Below are 19,230 nucleotides of genomic sequence, written 5' to 3' on the forward strand. Positions count from 1 at the left end.
TATATAAATAAGGAAGGAGGCTAGGTTTTGGAATGAGTCAGAAAGACCCACTAGTTTCATGACTAGCAACTATTTCCTATATGATGCAAGCTACTTAACCTCTCTGAGCCAGCCTCCATCTCTGCATGAGGATAAATATGATGCTACTTTCATGGGATTATGATGATGATTAAAGGAGATATCATAGGAGGGCTTAACCTCTGGAATGTAACAAATAATATACAATAGCAGCTAAACATATATAGGACCATAGGTCAGGCATATATTCCTCATAAAACCCATTAGGTAGGTAACTATCATTAAACTTGCTCAAGGTCACAAAATGAGCAAGAGCCAGAGCCAGAGCCAGATGTCAGGCCAGGAAGTATGGCTCCAGCATCCATGCTCTTAACTACCTCATTATATTGCAGTTATTATTAGAACGAGCATCCCAGATATTCTAAAGGATGGTTCTATGTAAAACAAAGTGTTTGAAGCCCTTCTATATCAACATTTGAATTATAATAGATTTTTAGTTTGGGAACAATCCTGCTCTGTTGCTAAAATGCTGTTGGTAACACAAAGCTAATACTATGGTCCACAGCTCAGTTTCAGTATCTGTGTAGGTCACATAACTTCAGTCAGAGGGGGAAAAAGTTCCAAAACCCCAGAACATTTAGGCTGGCTTTGAGATAACAGAAAAGGCAAAAATCAAACACCTCCTCTCTAAGAAATTACCTCAAAACAAGAAATTACCTCAAAAGGGATTTGAATGGCACCACAAAAATTAAAGATTCAGCACTAGAAGGGTCCTCGGTTTAATTCTTATACTACAAAGTGGAAACCAAAGCCAAGAGAGAAGCGTAGCTTTCCTCATGTCTATAGTTAGTCATTTTTCATGTCGGACCATCTGCAGGACTACTTTTCCACTATACCGCTTTGATTCCTACTGAACTCAGTGCCTAGTTAATGCAATACCTAATGTATAGTTTGTTGCACAATATAGATACTGGAAGTCAGTGGTGAGGAAAGAGTCTTTTACCAACAATGTTTAAAGAATCCTACCTGAACAAGACATAGTCAACTTGTTGACTCTGAACAAACTGCAGACATGTTGCCGCTGCCTCTGCTAAGTCACTTCAGTCATGTCTGACTCCGTGCGACCCCATAGACGGCAGCCCACCAGGCCCCCCGTCCCTGGGATTCTCCAAGCAAGAACACTGTAGTGGGTTGCCATTTCCTTCTCCAATGCGTGAAAGTGAAAAGTGAAGTGGCTCAGTCATGTCTGACTCTTCGAGACCCCATGGACTGTAGCCTATGAGGCTCCTCCATCCATGGGATTTTCCAGGTAAGAGTACTGACATATAAATTAGTAAACATTCCTGCTGCTGCTGCTGCTAAGTCGCTTCAGTCATGTCCAACTCTGTGCGATCCCATAGACGGCAGCCCACCAGGCTCCCTCGTCCCTGGGATTCTCCAGGCAAGAACACTGGAGTGGGTTGCCATTTCCTTCTCCAATGCATGAAAGTGAAAAGTGAAAGTGAAGTCGCTCAGTCGTGTCTGACTCTTAGCCACCCCATGGACCGCAGCCTACCAGGCTCCTCCACCCATGGGATTTTCCAGGCAAGAGTACTGGAGTGGGTTGCCACTGCCTTCTCCAGTAAACATTCCTAATGTACTTCTAAATTGCTGCTATGTTCTCAACATAAGCTAAGCCGCCATCAAAAATTATCTTCTTCTTTTTAGTATTTCCAACAAGAAGACTGCCATTAAGTCCTGATAATATTCTTCGTAATCTATTCTACAAAGACATTGACCCCTTAAATTAATCAGATCAGATCAGATCAGTCGCTCAGTCATGTCCGACTCTTTGCGACCCCGTGAATCGCAGCACGCCAGGCCTCCCTGTCCATCACCAACTCCCAGAGTTCACTCAGACTCATGTCCATCGAGTCAGTGATGCCATCCAGCCATCTCATCCTCTCTCGTCCCCTTCTCCTCTTGCCCCCAATCCCTCCCAGCATCAGAGTCTTTTCCAATGAGGCAACTCTTCGCATGAGGTGGCCAAAGTACTGGAGTTGCAGCTTTAGCATCATTCCTTCCAAAGAAATCCCAGGGCTGATCTCCTTCAGAATGGACTGGTTATGTCTTCTCCAACACCACAGTTCAAAAGCATCAATTCTTCGGTGCTCAGCCTTCTTCACAGTCCAACTCTCACATCCATACATGACCACAGGAAAAACCAAAGCCTTGACTAGACGAACCTTTGTTGGCAAAGTAATGTCTCTGCTTTTGAATATGCTATCTAGGTTGGGCATAACTTTCCTTCCAAGGAGTAAGCGTCTTTTAATTTCATGGCTGCAGTCACCATCTGTAGTGATTTTGGAGCCCAGAAAAATGAAGTCTGACACTGTTTACACTGTTTCCCCATCTATTTCCCATGAAGTGATGGGACCGGATGCCATGATCTTAGTTCTCTGAATGTTGAGCTTTAAGCCAACTTTTTCACTCTCCACTTTCAGTTTCATCACGAGGCTTTTGAGTTCCTCTTCACTTTCGCCATAAGGGTGGTGTCATCTGCATATCTGAGGTTATTGATATTTCTCCCAGCAATCTTGATTCCAGCTTGTGTTTCTTCCAGTCCAGCATTTCTCATGATGTACTCTGCATATAAGTTAAATAAACAGGGTGACAATATACAGCCTTGACGTACCTTTTTTCTTGAAAACAAACACACATCAACACTTTTTTCAGTTTTTTAAATTAATTTTTATTGGAATATAGTCATTTTACAAAGTCATGTTAGTTTCTGCTATACAACAAAGTGAATTGGCCATACATACATATGTCCTCTCTTCCTTGGATTTCCTTCCCATTAGGTCACCACAACTCTAAGTAGAGTTCCCTGTGCTCCTCAGTAGGTTCTCACTAATTATCTATTTTACACATAGTATCAATAGTGTATATATGTCAATTCCAATCTCCTAATTCATCCCACTGGCCCTTCCCCCGCTTGACGTCTATATGTCTGTGTCTCTATTTCTACTTTGCAAATAATCTATGCCATTTTTCTAGATTCCATATCTATATGTGTTATTTTTTTTCTCTTTCTGACTTACTTCACACTGTATGACAGTCCCTACGTACATTAATGCTTTTAAAATAAAATGATCATATACTTTACCATCCTCTCAGATAACTGGATATTCATTGCCGAGGTGTAAATACACTTAGCTTGCTCCAAAAACAATTTTGTAAGGTAGAAATTCCCTCATGATAAGCTACACATACTTGTCTTCAAACATATCTTACCTTTGGTTTCATGCAAAACAGATGACTTCGTTGTTCAAATTCAAAACAATAACATAAAGGAAGTGATTTTATTACTGTTAGTAGCTGAAGTTTTCAACTCCTCTTATGCCACCTCTGACTAATGTCAATGCCTGTGGTCTCCTCCTCTAACAGAACTAAAACTTACAGTTCAAATAGGGAGCTAACTCTCCAGTGACATACTCTAGCAGCAAAACTTAAGATGAAACAACTAAGGCAAAGAAAGGACACTATCCAAAAAGATGTCTTTCAAAAATTACTTGGGGAGCCTTATGGGAATCCTTGAAAATCAGAAAACAATTAACTTCACTGGGAAAAAAGGAAAAATTCAACTAGTAGTGATTAAGAGAAAGGGACAATCTACACATTCCAAAGGAACAACTATGAGACTTGAGGCAAGATTCAAAGATGAGGATTGATGAATCAAAAGTGACCTCAGTATTCTGGTGCCAGAGCGGCTATGTAGACAAGCACTTCTCTGACAAACCCAGAAGCCAGAAAATAGCTTGTTGATGGGAAAGGGGGAGATAAGGCCAGTTTATCCCCCGGAAGTGAATGTTAGCAAGTGGGTATATTTCATGCATCTTAAGTATATGCAGCTGGAGAGAAGTAAATTGAAGTTGCACAATTTGAGCCTCTTGCTGGGGTTTAACACAGGAAAATGTTAAATGAGTAAGGTGGGCCTTCTGAGTAAAAGCTAAAGCCTCAGAGTGACAGATATGACATACTAACATACAGCTAATGAAATTCACTTCTGAACCCTTAAGTGTATCACAAATACCTCTTCATATAGTTGCAGTAATCAGTGCTTACCTCCTTGCCCCCTATTTAAAACAAATTCCAAATAAAAGACAGAAACTTCACATTGGGATCTCATTTCTAGAAAGATATAATTTAGTACTATGGCAACAAACTCCAGAATGTTTATCTGAAATCTTCTCTCCCTGAATCAAAGAATGTTTGCAATTTGCCTTCTCGGAACCATATCTACATTAAACCCCCACTTAGCTCATATATCTTTATCTAGACACATCTTATATTGATCACTTTTCTCTTTTAGAAAAGATTTATTTTATTTATTATTTACTGATTTTTAGCTGCACTGGGTCTTTGTTGCTGCATGCGGGCTTTCTCTAGTTGTGGCAAACGGGGGCTACTCTCTAGTTGCGGAATGTGGGCGTCTCTTGTCGTGGAGTACAGACTCTAGGCACACAGGCTTCAGAAGCTGCAGTACGCAGGCTCAGCAGTTGCCGCTCACAGGCTCTACAGCGCTGGCTCAGTAATTGTGCTGCACTGGCTTAGTTGCTCCAGGGCATGTGGGATCTTCCTGGACCAGAGATCAAACACAAGTTCCCTGCATTGGCAGGTAGATTCTTAACCACCAGACCACTAGGCAAACCCTCGATTTTCTGTTAAATACACATAATATTTCTAGTTCCACATTCTCCTTTCCACTGATATTATTTTTACCCTCTGTTCTAGATCTATTTTGAAGTTTTAATTCTGAATCTCCAAGTTAAAAATGTGACACTATCAAAATAAAAAAATTCTCCATCGGACAAGATAACTGCCTTCTAAGTATTTCAATACGAAAAGTGCTTTAGTGATGCTTTCTGCTTCTTATCTTTGATAACTGATCCACAATATCAACTTAATATCAACACAATATCAACCTTCTTCACACCTTCTTTCTACCCATTTACTTTCTTTTACCTACTATTTTTATTTAGCCATACCATTTATAAGCTTCTATAGGAGAAATTTTGACCCTCATTTTTAAGATTCAAATTTCTACCTCTGGAGGAAAAAAAATAATTTGTGGACTGAATCAACTCTGCCTCACTAAATAGCTGTGCAATCTCAAGACAAACTGTTTAACCTTTTTGAGACACCATTTTCTTATTTGTAAATGGGAGATAATATCACTCATTACACAGGGATGTTTTTCAAATTAAAGAAAAAGAATTGTAGCAAATCTAGGATGATAAGTGGTAAACAACATTTAATAAACTGGTGCTTATACATAAAAAATGTGTTATTATCAAAGTAATTATCTCATAGGCCATTACAGAAATTTGCTACCAAAAGCACTGGATGTACTTCCTAATTCTGGCCTCAATTCAGGGACAAAATACAAATCACATTACTGCAATTTTAATGGAGAAGCCATCAAGTGGAGTGTGTAATGGAAATATGGGCTATGATATTTGGGCAGAAAGGAGCTCTGGAACATAGGACCAGGAAAGGCAACTCTCAGGGTTACCATATTCTAGAATCCCTGTATGTATCGATACACCCTTGAGGGCAGTACAATCTTGACTGTAAAAGCAAGGTTACAGTACATATCAACCAGAGAGCTGCTACATTTCATTTAGTCTCTCAATTTCAAGCAGAAATGATTGGTGCGAGTGTGCATTTCACTGCTGATTTGAAACATGGAACCAAAACCACAGTGATGATGTTGATAGATATTAATTTTGCAATTAATATTTGAGACTTACTCCATACCAGTATGCACACTATGTTAAGTGTTTTCTATTCATCATTAACTCTCACAACAATCCTATGAGGTTGGATACTTTTATCCTATTTGACAAACAAAACTAACCAAAAAACCCTGAAGCCTAGCAGAGCTGAAATTCAGACCCAGGTTAACAGTGAAAATTTCAAACATCCAGTAATATAAGTTATGTGCTGACAGTAAGATACCCAATATTTCAGCAGTCTGAGCTATTTGGGTATCTGTGTGGGAAGCAGAGCATCATATTCACTCAACTGTATAAGCAAAAGCACGAGGGAGGTAGAAAAGGGTTACATCCCAGAGTAGCAATTCTGGAACTTTCAAATATTAAAAATCATGACACTGTCAAATTGAGCATGGCCTACTGTGGGGATAATTAGAGCTCTCTAGATCAAAGGTTCTGTTTTCCACCTTACACATGCTGATGGACAAGGGCATCAGAAGCTGATGCTATGTGCCATCATTTGCTCAAGACACCACCCCCACACACCTCCACACACCTCCTGAATGAGATTCTCAGAACATCAGCTGCACCTCTGTGCCTTCTCACCCTTTTTAGGAAAGCACATCAGAATGAATATGAGTAAAATAGGTATGAATTTTTCTCGGCATCAGATAAGTAAATATTAAAGTTTATTGAACAGTGGTGCTATATACCAGGCTAAGTTCTAAGCCCTTTGCCTATATTAATCCTCAAATGACATTATGAATTAGGTACTATTTTATTCCCATTTTACAGATAAGGTAACTGAGACACAAAATAAGTAATTTGCTAAAGATTACACATAAGAGAAGGCAATGGCACCCCACTCCAATACTCTTGCCTGGAAAATCCCATGGGCGGAGGAGCCTGGTGGGCTGCATTCCATGGGGTCTCTTGGACACGACTGAGCATCTTCACTTTCACCTTTCACTTTCATGCATTGGAGAAGGAAATGGCAACCCACTCCAGTGTTCTTGCCTGGAGAATCCCAGGTGGGCTGAGGAGGAGCCTGGTGGGCTGCCGTCTATGGGGCTGCACAGAGTCGGACATGACTGAAGCCACTTAGCAGCAGCAGCAGCAGCAGCAGCACACAAGAGAAATGACAGTGCAAGATTCCAATAAGGAGGTCTGGCTCCAGATCCTTAGTTCTTAAACACAAAAATAAACTGCTTCTCAGTTTTGCTAGGACATGACCAAGTAGACAGGTACGCTGGGTAATTCCAGAAACGCTGAACAACCAAGTTGATGGCGCAATCGAAAAAATAACTTCTGCTTCTGTGGATACATCCAAAAAGCTGGCTCCCTAAAATCTTCCACCAGGAATTTAGTTTAATGTCACAGGGACCTTGGATTCCAAGTCCAAGGGCCCAGAAGAAAACTTCATTTAGAACCTCTCCCCTTATCCTTGGATAAGCTGAGCGATAGCAATTTTCTTAGTAGCCCAGCAAATGGCATTGGTTATGAGGCAGCCCAGCCCTATTATGCTATTGCTGGACCATAAGGAATGAACAAAGCTTCACAAAAAGAATAGGAACACAATCCCTTGCTCTGAAAAGCTCTATGCATTAAAGAGTCACTCAGTCTTCTGGGTAGGGTTGTTCACATACTATCCAGGCAGTATTCTAAGTGCTGGAATACACCTGTGAACAAGAGGTCTCACAATCATGGAGCTCATTTCCTAGTGTCACAGAAATATGGGTCTAAATGGACCTATAAAGGTCAACTCCAAATACAAGAGGAAAAGGTGCTGGCACCATCCTAAATTCTCAGTGGAAGAAAAAAAATGTGAGGAAAAGATGTAAGGGGGCACTATTTACTTTGAATAGCAGGAATGCTGGAATCTTTTCAACTACAACTTAAGAATACCAGGCCAAACTACTGCACTACTGCCAAAGCTGATGCCAACTTGAAATGAAAGCAATGTAGTTGGATGGCACTGTTTCTGCCTCAGGCTAGGAAAACAGTGCCCACCTACAAGTTCCTGAAGAGAGAAAAGGAAAGGACAAAGGCACAGAAGCTTGGGTTGTTTATCTCTTTTTAGAACCTGTTCCCAAAATAGAAAAAGGAAATCACTAGCAAAGAATCCTAAGTTCTGCCATATCTTAACAATGTTAGTAACAGTGTTCAAACTGATACAAGGAAAATTAAAATAGGAACTACTGGTGGGAGACACACCAAAAACTACTCATCATGACTGTTTATTTTGAACGGTTTGGCCAAAGTTTACCTAAGTAAAACTAACTTAGGTAATAAGTTAGATAATGCTAATCCACATGAAAAAACAGAAGCAATACTTATAAAAGAAAGTTAAGCATAGTAGGAGAGCAAAAATAACTCAAATTTCTGATAATTTACTAAAAAGCTTAAGTGCTCAGCATGATAGATGTGTTAATACCAATTCAATTCAAGGCCAATCTCTGCAGCCCTAACTGCCCGGTTATTTTCAACTCATGGCTCAAAGACTAACATGCTTCATATATGTGGCATTTATGCACTCATTCACTCATTCATACATCTTCGTGTTTTATCATGCTATGGAGGTGCTGGGGATCTAACACTAAACAGGAAAATACAGGGTTCCTACCTTCATGGATGGGCTTTCTGGTCACATTCATCAGTGAAGATGTGTATAGCTTAGATATAAGCTGCTTTTATCCATCCTGTCTCACTGCAGAAAAACTGTAATCTTTTTTGTTCTTCTCAACCCCATGTGGGAACTCAGTGACGCAAGTCTAACTCAGTTTCAATGACATTAAATCATGTACCTAAAACAGTATGACACAATCCAGGCATTTTTAAAAAGAAGTTGAAATAATCCATCTATGGATTAATCAATTTTTGCTTCCTCTCACAATTCTGATTTAAAAAAAAAAAACTTAATGTGTTCTGCATACATAGAAAACAAAAATAGAGAAATATAATGGTTTTCACCATTTGCAGATTAAAAGCTCTAAGCTTGTGCATAATGGGTCTATTCCAAGAGCACTATTTTTAATTTTTTTAAAATGTAATAAACTTAAACTACTACTCAGTGCTAAGGAATACTGTGTAGCAGTTAAAGAATAACTCAAAACTATATGTACTGACATGAAAAAGATATTCCTTATTGACCTAGAGGACAGAACACAGAACAATGTATGAGATATGTTAAAAATATAGAGACAAAATAAGACTGCACACACACACAGAATAGAAGATCTGGATATTAAACACTGCAGTGGTTACCTTAGGTGGCAAATAAAGAAAGGGAGAGACATGCAGGAGGAATTTGGCTCATTTTTCTATATATATTGCAGCATCACTTAATTTCTTCTGAGATATTCATCTATTGTTTAATTTTTAAAAATTTCTAAACTGTCTCTGCTGCTGCTGCTGCTGCTGCTGCTGCTGCTAAGTCGCTTCAGTCGTGTCCGACTCTATGCGACCCCATGGACTGCAGCCTACCAGGCTTCTCCGTCCATGGGGTTCTCCAGGCAAGAACACTGGAGTGGGTTGCCATTTCCTTCTCCGATGCATGAAAGCGGAAAGTGAAAGTGAAGTTGCTCAGTCGTGTCTGACTCTTAGCGACCCCATGGACTACAGCCTACCAGGCTCCTCCATCCATGGGATTTTCCAGGCAACAGTACTGGAGTGGGGTACCATTGCCTTCTCCCAAACTGTCTCTAAAACCAGATAAACATCCAATACTAGGTATTTTGTCCTTAATATTCCTACAGAAAGAAGCAATCTTATTTGAATAGTCAGAATAAATAACATAGCATTTTTAATATAATTTTTGTTTTGTGTTGGAATATAGTTGATTTTACAATGTTGTATTAGTTTCAGGTGTTCAGTAAAGCAATTTAGTTGTATATACACATATGTTTTATTCTTTTCCCATATAGGTTATTGCAGAATATTGAGTGGAGTTCCCTGTGCTATATAGTAGGTTCCTGTTGATTATTTTATACTCAGTAGTATGTATGTTAATCCTACCCTCCTAATTTATCCCTCCCCTCACTTTCCCTCTTTGGCAGCCATAAGGTTGTTTTCTTTGTCTGTGCATTTGTTTCTGTTTTGTAAATAAGTTCACTTGTATCGCCTTTGCTATGCTAAGTTACTTCAGATAAAGATGCAGTACATATATATGATGGAATATTACTCAGTCATAAAGAAGAATGAAATAATGCCATTTGCAGCAACATGGATAGACCTAGAGATTATCGTGCTAAGTGAAGTAACTTATACCTTGAGTTACTTCACTTAGCACGATAATCTCTAGGTCTATCCATGTTGCTGCAAATGGCATTATTTCATTCTTCTTTATGACTGAGTAATATTCCATTGTATATATGTACTGCATCTTTATCTATTCATCTGTTGACAGACATTTAGGTTGCTTCCATGTCTTGGCTATTGTAAAGAGCATTACAATGAACACTGGGGTGCATGTATCTTTTCAAAGTATGGTTTTCTACAGATATATACCCAGGAGTGGGACTGCAGGATCATACGGTAGCTCTGTTTTTAGTTTTTTAAGGAACCTCCATACTGTTCTCTGTAGTGGCTGTACCAATTTACATTGCCACCAACAGTGTAGGAAGGTTCCCTTTTCTACACACACCCTCTCCAGCATTTATTGTTTGTTGACTTTTTAAAGATGACCATTCTGACTGGTGTGAAGTGATGCTTTATTGTAGGTTTGATTTGTATTTCTTTACAAATTAGCAATCTTGAACATCTTTTCATGTGCTTTTTGGCCATCTGCATGTCTTCTTAAGGAGAAATGTGAAATAACATTTAGACCCAACAAAATACTTACATTATATAATAAGTGGCAAGAACTTGGAAAAATTAAACTCTAAAAGGAGTAGATCAGAGAAAGAAATCCTATACTATTTTCAAAATATTTGACGTATTTAAAAATACCTTAGAATAGGTACTGGAACTAGGTTGTGCTTAGTCACTCAGTCTCATGTCTGACTCTTTGCGCCCCAATGGACTGTAGCCTGCCAGGCTCCTTTGTCCATGGGGATTCTCCAGGCAAGAATACTGGAGTGGGTTGCCATGCCCTCCTCCAGGGGATCTTCCCAACCTAGGGACTGAACACAAGTCTCCCCGCATTGCAGGCATATTCTTTACCATCAGAGCCACCAGGGAAGTCCATGAATACTGGAGTGGGTAGCCTATCCCTTCTCCAGGGGATTTTCCCAACCCAGGAATTGAACCGGGGTCTCATGCATTGCAGGTGGATTTTTCACCAGCTGAGGTACCAGGGAAGCCCAGAACTAGGTTAGACACTATAAAAACTGCTTTCATATATAACCTGTAATTCATTTATTATAAATGTGCTTTACAGATATCCTCAAACTGCAAACTACTGTCTCCAAAATAATCACCTTATAAAAATGAGCATCTCTTTTTTCTTCCCTAGAGAAAAGTCTTGCTATATATACATACCATTTCTTTTCCTCTGAACAGTTCAATCTGCTGTCAATTCAAGCAGGGGTTCAACTGTAGCGCTAAACCCTAAGAATATATTGTCTTCTTACTCTTTCAATATCTTCTCAGAAATGATATCTAAAGACCAGAAATGGAAATATCACCATGAGAGTCAATCTGCTCTAGTCATAAAATAACTGCTAAGGGTTTGAAAAGAACTAGTTCATGAAACTAAAATCATTTTCCTTTTCTGCTTCTTTAAAAACTCAATGCAAAAGTTGTAGCTAATGGCTCAACTACATTCCCAAATCAGCAAGGAACATATTTTTTTAATTTTTCATAGATTATTATTCATTTGAACTTCCATCAGCCAGACACTAGCATCAAAGAACCAAAACTTAATGCAGAGCATATTGTCAAATGCATGAGCTACAATTTGGTATATATTAAATATGCCAGTTTACTGTTATTGGGAAATTTTGCTGATCTAGATTGGAATTTTTAAGGGCCTAATTAAAAAAAAAAAAAAAAAAACTATTCAGGACTAGATTACAACAAGCAGTCATGAAATGAACTTCTTATTTTAACCAATTATTATTAGTATTTTCTAAGCTAAGAATGAGCAGATGCAAGATACATAAGAAATGAAATCAAAGAAAAAGGACAAGATTTCAACTCTCTTTCCCATGTGCCAGAGCATGGTACCAAAGAGTAAAATTTAGAATGGAATAGAAATAAGCAGAGAATTTTGCATATCAGAATTGCTTTAAAAATGCACTTCTAGCCATTAGGGGGAAAAGATCAACAAGGGAAGAGAAGGAGCAAGTATCTCTTCCCTGCCTTGTACTGAAGCAAATCATTTCATTTAATCAACAGATCACTCATTTTTCATTTGGCCAAGTGGTCTACACTATCACTGCATATACCTCTTAATAACACTATGAGGTACCATTTCACGCCAGTCAGAATGGCTGCGATCCAAAAGTCTACAAGCAATAAATGCTGGAGAGGGTGTGCAGAAAAGGGAACCCTCTTACACTGTTGGTGGGAATGCAAACTAGTACAGCCACTATGGAGAACAGTGTGGAGATTCCTTAAAAAACTGGAAATAGAACTGCCTTATGATCCAGCAATCCCACTGCTGGGCATATACACTGAGGAAACCAGAAGGGAAAGAGACACGTGTACCCCAATGTTCATCGCAGCACTGTTTATAATAGCCAGGACATGGAAGCAATCTAGATGCCCATCAGCAGATGAATGGATAAGAAAGCTGTGGTACATATACACAATGAAGTATTATTCAGCCATTAAAAAGAATACATTTGAATCAGTTCTAATGAGATGGATGAAACTGGAACCTATTATACAGAGTGAAGTAAGCCAGAAAGAAAAACACCAATACAGTATACTAACGCATATATATGGAATTTAGAAAGATGGTAACAATAACCCTGTGTATGAGACAGCAAAAGGGACACTGAGAGTGTCTTATGGACTCTGTGGGAGAGGGAGAGGGTGGGGAGATTTGGGAGAATGGCATTGAAACATGTATAATATCATGTATGAAACGAGTCGCCAGTCCAGGTTCGATGCACGATACTGGATGCTTGGGGCTGGTACACTGGGACAACCCAGAGGGAGGGTATGGGGAGGGAGGAGGGAGGAGGGTTCAGGATGGGGAACACAGGTATACCTGTGGAGGATTCATTTCGATATTTGGCAAAACTAATACAATATTGTAAAGTTTAAAAATAAAATTTAAAAAAGAAAAAGGAGGGGAAAAAATCAAGTATGATTGGGTTATCTTTCTGTTCCAAATATTCAAAGATACTCAAAGGTTTGAGGTGAAGGTAGAAGTGGAGTATAATAAAAACAGAAAAGTGTGCCAACTACTTTCAGACAGTATCGTTTAGTTCAGTGTCCTCATACACTGCCAACATTCAATTTCTCCCTAAAGTTCCTCACTCACACCCAGGAAACAACAAGGCATATGTCACACTACACATGCTATCTCACATGCGGCTTGCTTACTTCATTCCTAACAGGAAAAAATGAATACATCCTAAGAATGAGAAATATCTCTAAAAATGGGGAAATGTACCCTAAAAATGGGAAATAGCCAAATTTTCAGTTGCTACAGATGACCGAGTAAGTGTGCAATTACAGAAAGTTTATATATTGCTACTTTGCTTCCAAAACAATTTTGGCATCCAATGAGCTTGCATTTGTCTCGATCAGGATGAGCTTTAAGACTGGGTACAGTAAAAAGTCATGTCCATCTCACAATAACAACAAAATTTCTAACTGCATATATACTATGAACAGATGTAAAGATGCTTAAGTGCTAGACCTTTTTTGGTGGGGGGATGTGCTGGGTCTTCACTGCTGTGTGGGCTTTTTGCTAGCTGTGGCAAGAGGGAGCTACTCTCTGGTTGCAGTGCGTGGGCTTCTCACGGCAGTGGATTCTCTTGTTGCAGAGCATGGGCTCAAGGTGTGTGGACTTCAGTAGTTGCAGATCCCAGGCTCTAGACAACAGACTCAGTAGCTGTGGCGCCTGGGCCTAGTTGCTTCATAGCATGTGGGATCTTTGCAGACAGGGATCAGACCTGTGTCTCCTGCACTGGCAAGCGGATTCTTTACCCCTGAGCCACCAGGGAATCCCTAGATTTTAGACATATATCTAATGTTTAAGATAAAATCTGATAAAATATTAATGGTAAGGAAAAATACAACCACAACAGAGAGTCCTATCTATGGTTTGTACAAGGCAAATATTATTATACTTCTCACATTCCAGTAAATACCTTAAATAAGAAGAAATAATACAAACCAAGTTCAGTAGCTTCCATTTGTAGGACTCTCAGTTTAGAAAGTTCTTGTACATATATTCAACTTTTGAATTCAATATTTAGTGTATTTATTCAATATTCATTTGTAAATGCATAAGGTATATCCCTCTAGGTTTCCTTCATCCAACTTGTTAATAAAAATCAGATTGAGAAAAAAAAGCAGCCTCCACATTAAAATCTTATCTCCATTTTTACAGAACAAAATAAAAGCTTATAGATGTTAAGAAATTTTTTTCCTATGATCACAAATTAAAAGCAAAGCATTTTTAATATTCTACTTTATACATTCAATTTATACCACTAACCTCTAATCATGCCACATCTTTCTTACCATGTCACAAATTCACTTTAGAAAGAAAAGAATGATTTTAATTGCTACTGTTCCTTAAAAGTAATGATAAGAATTATGATAAATATATATGTATGTGTGTGTACACAGATATATAAGTTACATGTGCATATGTAATACATAAATGTTTATATGTCTTTGTTCCTGACTTCATAAAGGTTTTCTGTACATGATTAATAAAAATTTATTTCTCTTCAGGACTTAAACTCTTGCAAACTCTTTGTTATCCAAAACCCTTAGTAGGAATTGATTTTATTGACTATCTGAGAATTAACTTCAAGTATTATACCTAGCAAACCTTTGGACGACTACAAATTTAGCATTATTGTGTAACACGAGGGCTTCCTAAGTGGCACTAGTGGTAAACAGCCAGCCTACCAATGCAGGAGACTTAAGAGACACAGGTTTGATCCCTGGGTTGAGAAGATCCCCTAAAAATGGGTACAGCAACTCATTCCAGTATTCTTGCCAGGAGAATCCCATGGAGAGAAGAGCCTGGTGGGCTAGTCAACAAGGTCACAAAGAGTCAGACACAACTGAAGCAACTTAGCATGTGTAACATGAAGATCCATAAATAAAAGAATGTGTAATTTTATTGAGACAAAGTTTTAAAATTTCACGAGACACCAAAATGAGAGCTCAACATCCATAGTGCAACCTTGCTTTGCTGCTTTCTTCTCTTGTAGAGTACCTGGAAAGTGCTATTTTATCACATCTTATGGAGAAAATTATATGCTCTAGGACTGTGCTAAAACTAGCCACATGTGGCTACAGAGCACTTGAAACATGGCTAGTCTGAATTGATGTGCCGTAAGTGGAAAATATAAACTGGAATTTGAAGACTTAGTAAGAAAAACAAGACTAAAACAGCTCAAAATTTTTTTATATTGAAGACTTATGGACATGGGGAGACAGGAGGAGAGGGTGAAATGTATGGAGAGAGTAACATGGAAACTTACATTACCATATGTAAAATAGATAGCCAATGGGAATTTGCTGTATGACTTGGGAAACTCAAACAGGGGCTCTGTATCAACCTGGAGAGGTGGGATAGGAAGGGAGATGGGAGGGAGGTTCAAAAGGGAGGGGGATATAGATATAGGATTTTCTGATATGGGAAAATGTTATCAGAAAAAAAAAGGATATAAAATTATAAAAGGTAGAGATGCTTCAAACATGCTTGTAAAGTTATTCAAATTTAGTTTAGCAATATGAAAAAGAGAAATACACCAATTCCTCTAAATGAAAAGAACCTCCTATAGAGCATGAATGTACTGTCTCCTCAGCCAGTCTTAGCCCTGCCTGCTTCTCACAGCATGACCAGATTACTGCACTGACTAATCTGATACATTAATGATACCTCTACAATAAACAGTATGATGTCAATTAGGTATGTTGAAAAGTAATACATGCACAACAAAGGAGGTGGGGTGAGGCAACAAATTATTAGTACCAGTTGTCCCTGGATGGTAGAGTAACAGATTTCCTCTTTTTCACTTATTCTATATTTTCCCAATTTTTTCTACATTGACAGGGTTGAAGGTGGAGATGTAGGAAGATCCTAAACTCTCCTCCTCTGATGAACACAACAAATCTATAGCTACATATGGAATAATTCCAACAGAAAGGGACCTAAAAACTGGATAAACAGAACCTCCTCAACAAAGGATAAAAGAACAGCAAGAGATTGTGAAGATAGATAGAGACACAGTCTCACCAAAGAAAAAACCCACACCCCACACTCAGTGATTCACAATTGGGAGGGATCATCAAGGAACAAATCATTTCCCTCAGGAGCAAGAGATTCAAGCTCCATATCAAGCAAACCAACTCCTAGGTCCTGCAAAGACCTGGCTTTGAAAATTAACAGAGAATATGCCCAGGAAAACTACAGAACAGAAAACATAGTCTTAAATGGCTCATCCATAAATTGACTAGACCTGAAAACCTGTGAAAAAACAATAAAGTCCATTGCCCATAGGTGAGGGAGATACATTTGTTAATCTTCAACTCCTAGAAGAAGAGACAAAGAAAAGGCCCCAAAAATTATTTGAAGAAAGAGTGACTGAAAATATCCCTAATCTGAGGAAAGAAATAGACATTCAGGTTCAGCAAGGCCAGAGAGTTCCAAATAAGCTCAAGCCAAAGAGACACACACAAAGATACATTACAATTAAAATGGCAAAAGTTAAGGATAGAGAGAGAATCCTACAAGCAGCAAGAGAAAAACAACTTGCTATATATGAGGGAAATGCCATAAGATTTTTAGCAGATTTTTCAGTAAAAACTTCCTTCAACCAGAAGGAAGTAGCATGACATATTCAAAGTGCTGAAAAGGAAAAATTTCCAACCAAAATTGTCTACCCAATAAGGTTATTATTCAGAATTGAAGGAGAGATCAAGGGTTTCCTAGATAAGCAAAAGCTAAAGGAATCATCATCACTAAACCAGCCCTAAAAGAAATATTTAAAAGACTTCTTTAACCTGAAAAGATTTGGAAATAATCAATAATGAGAAAACACATGAAAGTAAAAATCTCACTGGAAAAGGCCAAATACATAATAAAAATGGTTAATTAATCACTTATAAAGCAAGCATGAAAGTTAAAAGACAAGTAGCAAGAGTAAAACTTATAATCTTAAGGGATGTATAAAATAAGATAGAAAATGTATCATCAAAAGTATAAAACATCAGAGGGAAGGGGTAAAAAGATAAACTGGAACAAATTCCAAAGCCTTGCTAAAACTGGCTGCTACTTACCTAGGATGTCATATGTGAAATTTTCAGCAACCACACACACACAAAAAAGTATAGTACACACACAAAAGAACATGAAAAAAGAATAATAAAATACTAAAGAAAACCACCAAAACACAAAAGAAGACAGAAGAGAAGAAAGGAGCTAAGAAGAACTATAAAACCAACTACAGAACATTTAACAAAATGGCAATAAGTACATATCCATCAATAATTACTTTAAAAGTAAATGGACTAAATTTGTCAATCAAAAGACAAAGAGTGGCTGAATGGATGAAAAAACAAGACCCATCTATATGTAGCCTACCAGAGTCACTTCAGAAGAAAAGACACATAGAGACTGAAAGTGAAGGGTTGAAAAAGATATTCCTTGGCTAATAGGAGTGAAAAGAAAGCTGGAGTAGCTATACTTTCTGACAAAATAGATTTCAAAACTAATATTTCAATAAAAGACAAAGAAGAGCATTACATAATAATGATGGGGGTTAATTTAGCAAGAAGATACAACATTTATAAATATATATGCACATAACACAGAAGCACCATGATATATATAAAGCAAATATTAATGAACTTAGAGAGAAACTGAAGGCAATATAATTATACTAGAGAACTTAGCACTCTACTTACATCACTGCATAGACCATCCAGAAAGAAAATCAATAAGAAAACAATGAAACTAAATGATATATTAAACCAGATTTGCTTAATGGACATAGAACACTGCATCCAAAAGCAGAATACAAATTCTCAAAAGCACATGGGAACGTTCTCCAGGACAGATCACATATCAGGTCACAAACCAAATCTCACTAAATTCAAGAAGACTGAAATCATGTCAAGCACCTTCTCTGATTATAGTGCTATGAAACTAGAACACAATCACAAGAAAAAAAAAAAGGGAAAAAAACACAAAAACATGGAGATTAAAGAACTCACAACTGAACAACCAATGGGTCACAAAGGAATCAAAGAAGAAATAAAAAAAATACCTAGAGATAAATGAAAACAGAAACCTGATATATCAAAATCTATGGGATGCAGCAAAAGCAGTTCTAAGAGAAAAGTTTATAGCAATACAGATTTACCTCAAGAAACAAATCAACAACAAAATAAATCAACAATCTAACTTCACACCTAAAGGAACTAGAAAAAGAACAAATGCAGCTCAAAATCAGTGGAAGGAATGAAATAATAAAGATCAGTTTAGAAATAAATGAAATAATGAATTTAATGATCTTGTGTTCTCTGCCAATTTTTGCTGGTTGTGTTATGTACAAATGCTATAAAGATTTACTGTACTGTTAATTGAAAATTTTCTTGAACAAAAAACATGCTTACCAAATGTTCAATAATCTAAGACAGAAAAAATGGCTGTGTAGTTTACATAATTTATCAATATGACACTGCATTTGAAGAAGTGGAATTTGTAGCACCAAAGAAAGGAAAAGCTTATTTGTGATCTAGCAAGACATGTACAAGAATTTATGTTCAAGTGGAAACTCTTCATAATACAAATAGCTACACATTTTCCAAATGAATCAATATGCAGAATTTAACTGTAATTCAGATTATGTAAATCCTCTAAATGTAAAAGAAAAGTTTGAAGAACACTAGTACTGAGTTGCCACAATCATGTACTTAAATTGGACAGACAAGTTTTGAAACCAAAATGCTTTTGTTACAAAATGAAAAAAAAGTATTCTATAAAAGTAGTTTTCTTACTTTGAATACAAATATTAAATAAAAATGATTTTGGTAATGGAAAAAAAAGAAATAAATGAAATAGAATAAAAAATTTTTAATATCAATGAAACTAAAAAGTGGTTCTTAGAAAAGATAAGCAATATCAACAAACCTTTTGCAAGACTAACCAAGAACTCAAGACAGAATTCAAATTAAATCAGAGATAAAAGAGAAGTTACAGCTGATAACACAAAATACAAAGGATCATAGGAGACTACTATGAACAATGTCCACAAATGGGACAACTAGAAGACATGATAAATTCCTAGAAACATAATCTTCCAAGCATGAA

The 19,230-nt window shown here is 37.6% G+C and overlaps 1 protein-coding gene across 16 annotated transcripts in view; it reads right to left on the reverse strand.

Moving 5' to 3' along the window:
• PEAK1 (pseudopodium enriched atypical kinase 1) overlaps window positions 1–19,230 on the reverse strand; it is a 315,088-nt gene that overhangs the window by 276,839 nt on the left and 19,019 nt on the right. For 3 of the 16 annotated variants that reach the window (XM_024982035.2, XM_059879327.1, XM_059879326.1), the window contains exon 2: window positions 11,253–11,372. The exons of the other annotated variants lie outside the window; for them this stretch is intronic. The gene's annotated coding sequence lies outside the window, so the exon portion shown is untranslated. The remainder of the gene's footprint in view (window positions 1–11,252; window positions 11,373–19,230) is intronic. 16 annotated transcript variants of the gene reach the window in all.

This window comes from Bos taurus, chromosome 21 (genome assembly GCF_002263795.3).
Source record: "Bos taurus isolate L1 Dominette 01449 registration number 42190680 breed Hereford chromosome 21, ARS-UCD2.0, whole genome shotgun sequence".
Lineage (NCBI taxonomy): Eukaryota > Metazoa > Chordata > Mammalia > Artiodactyla > Bovidae > Bos > Bos taurus.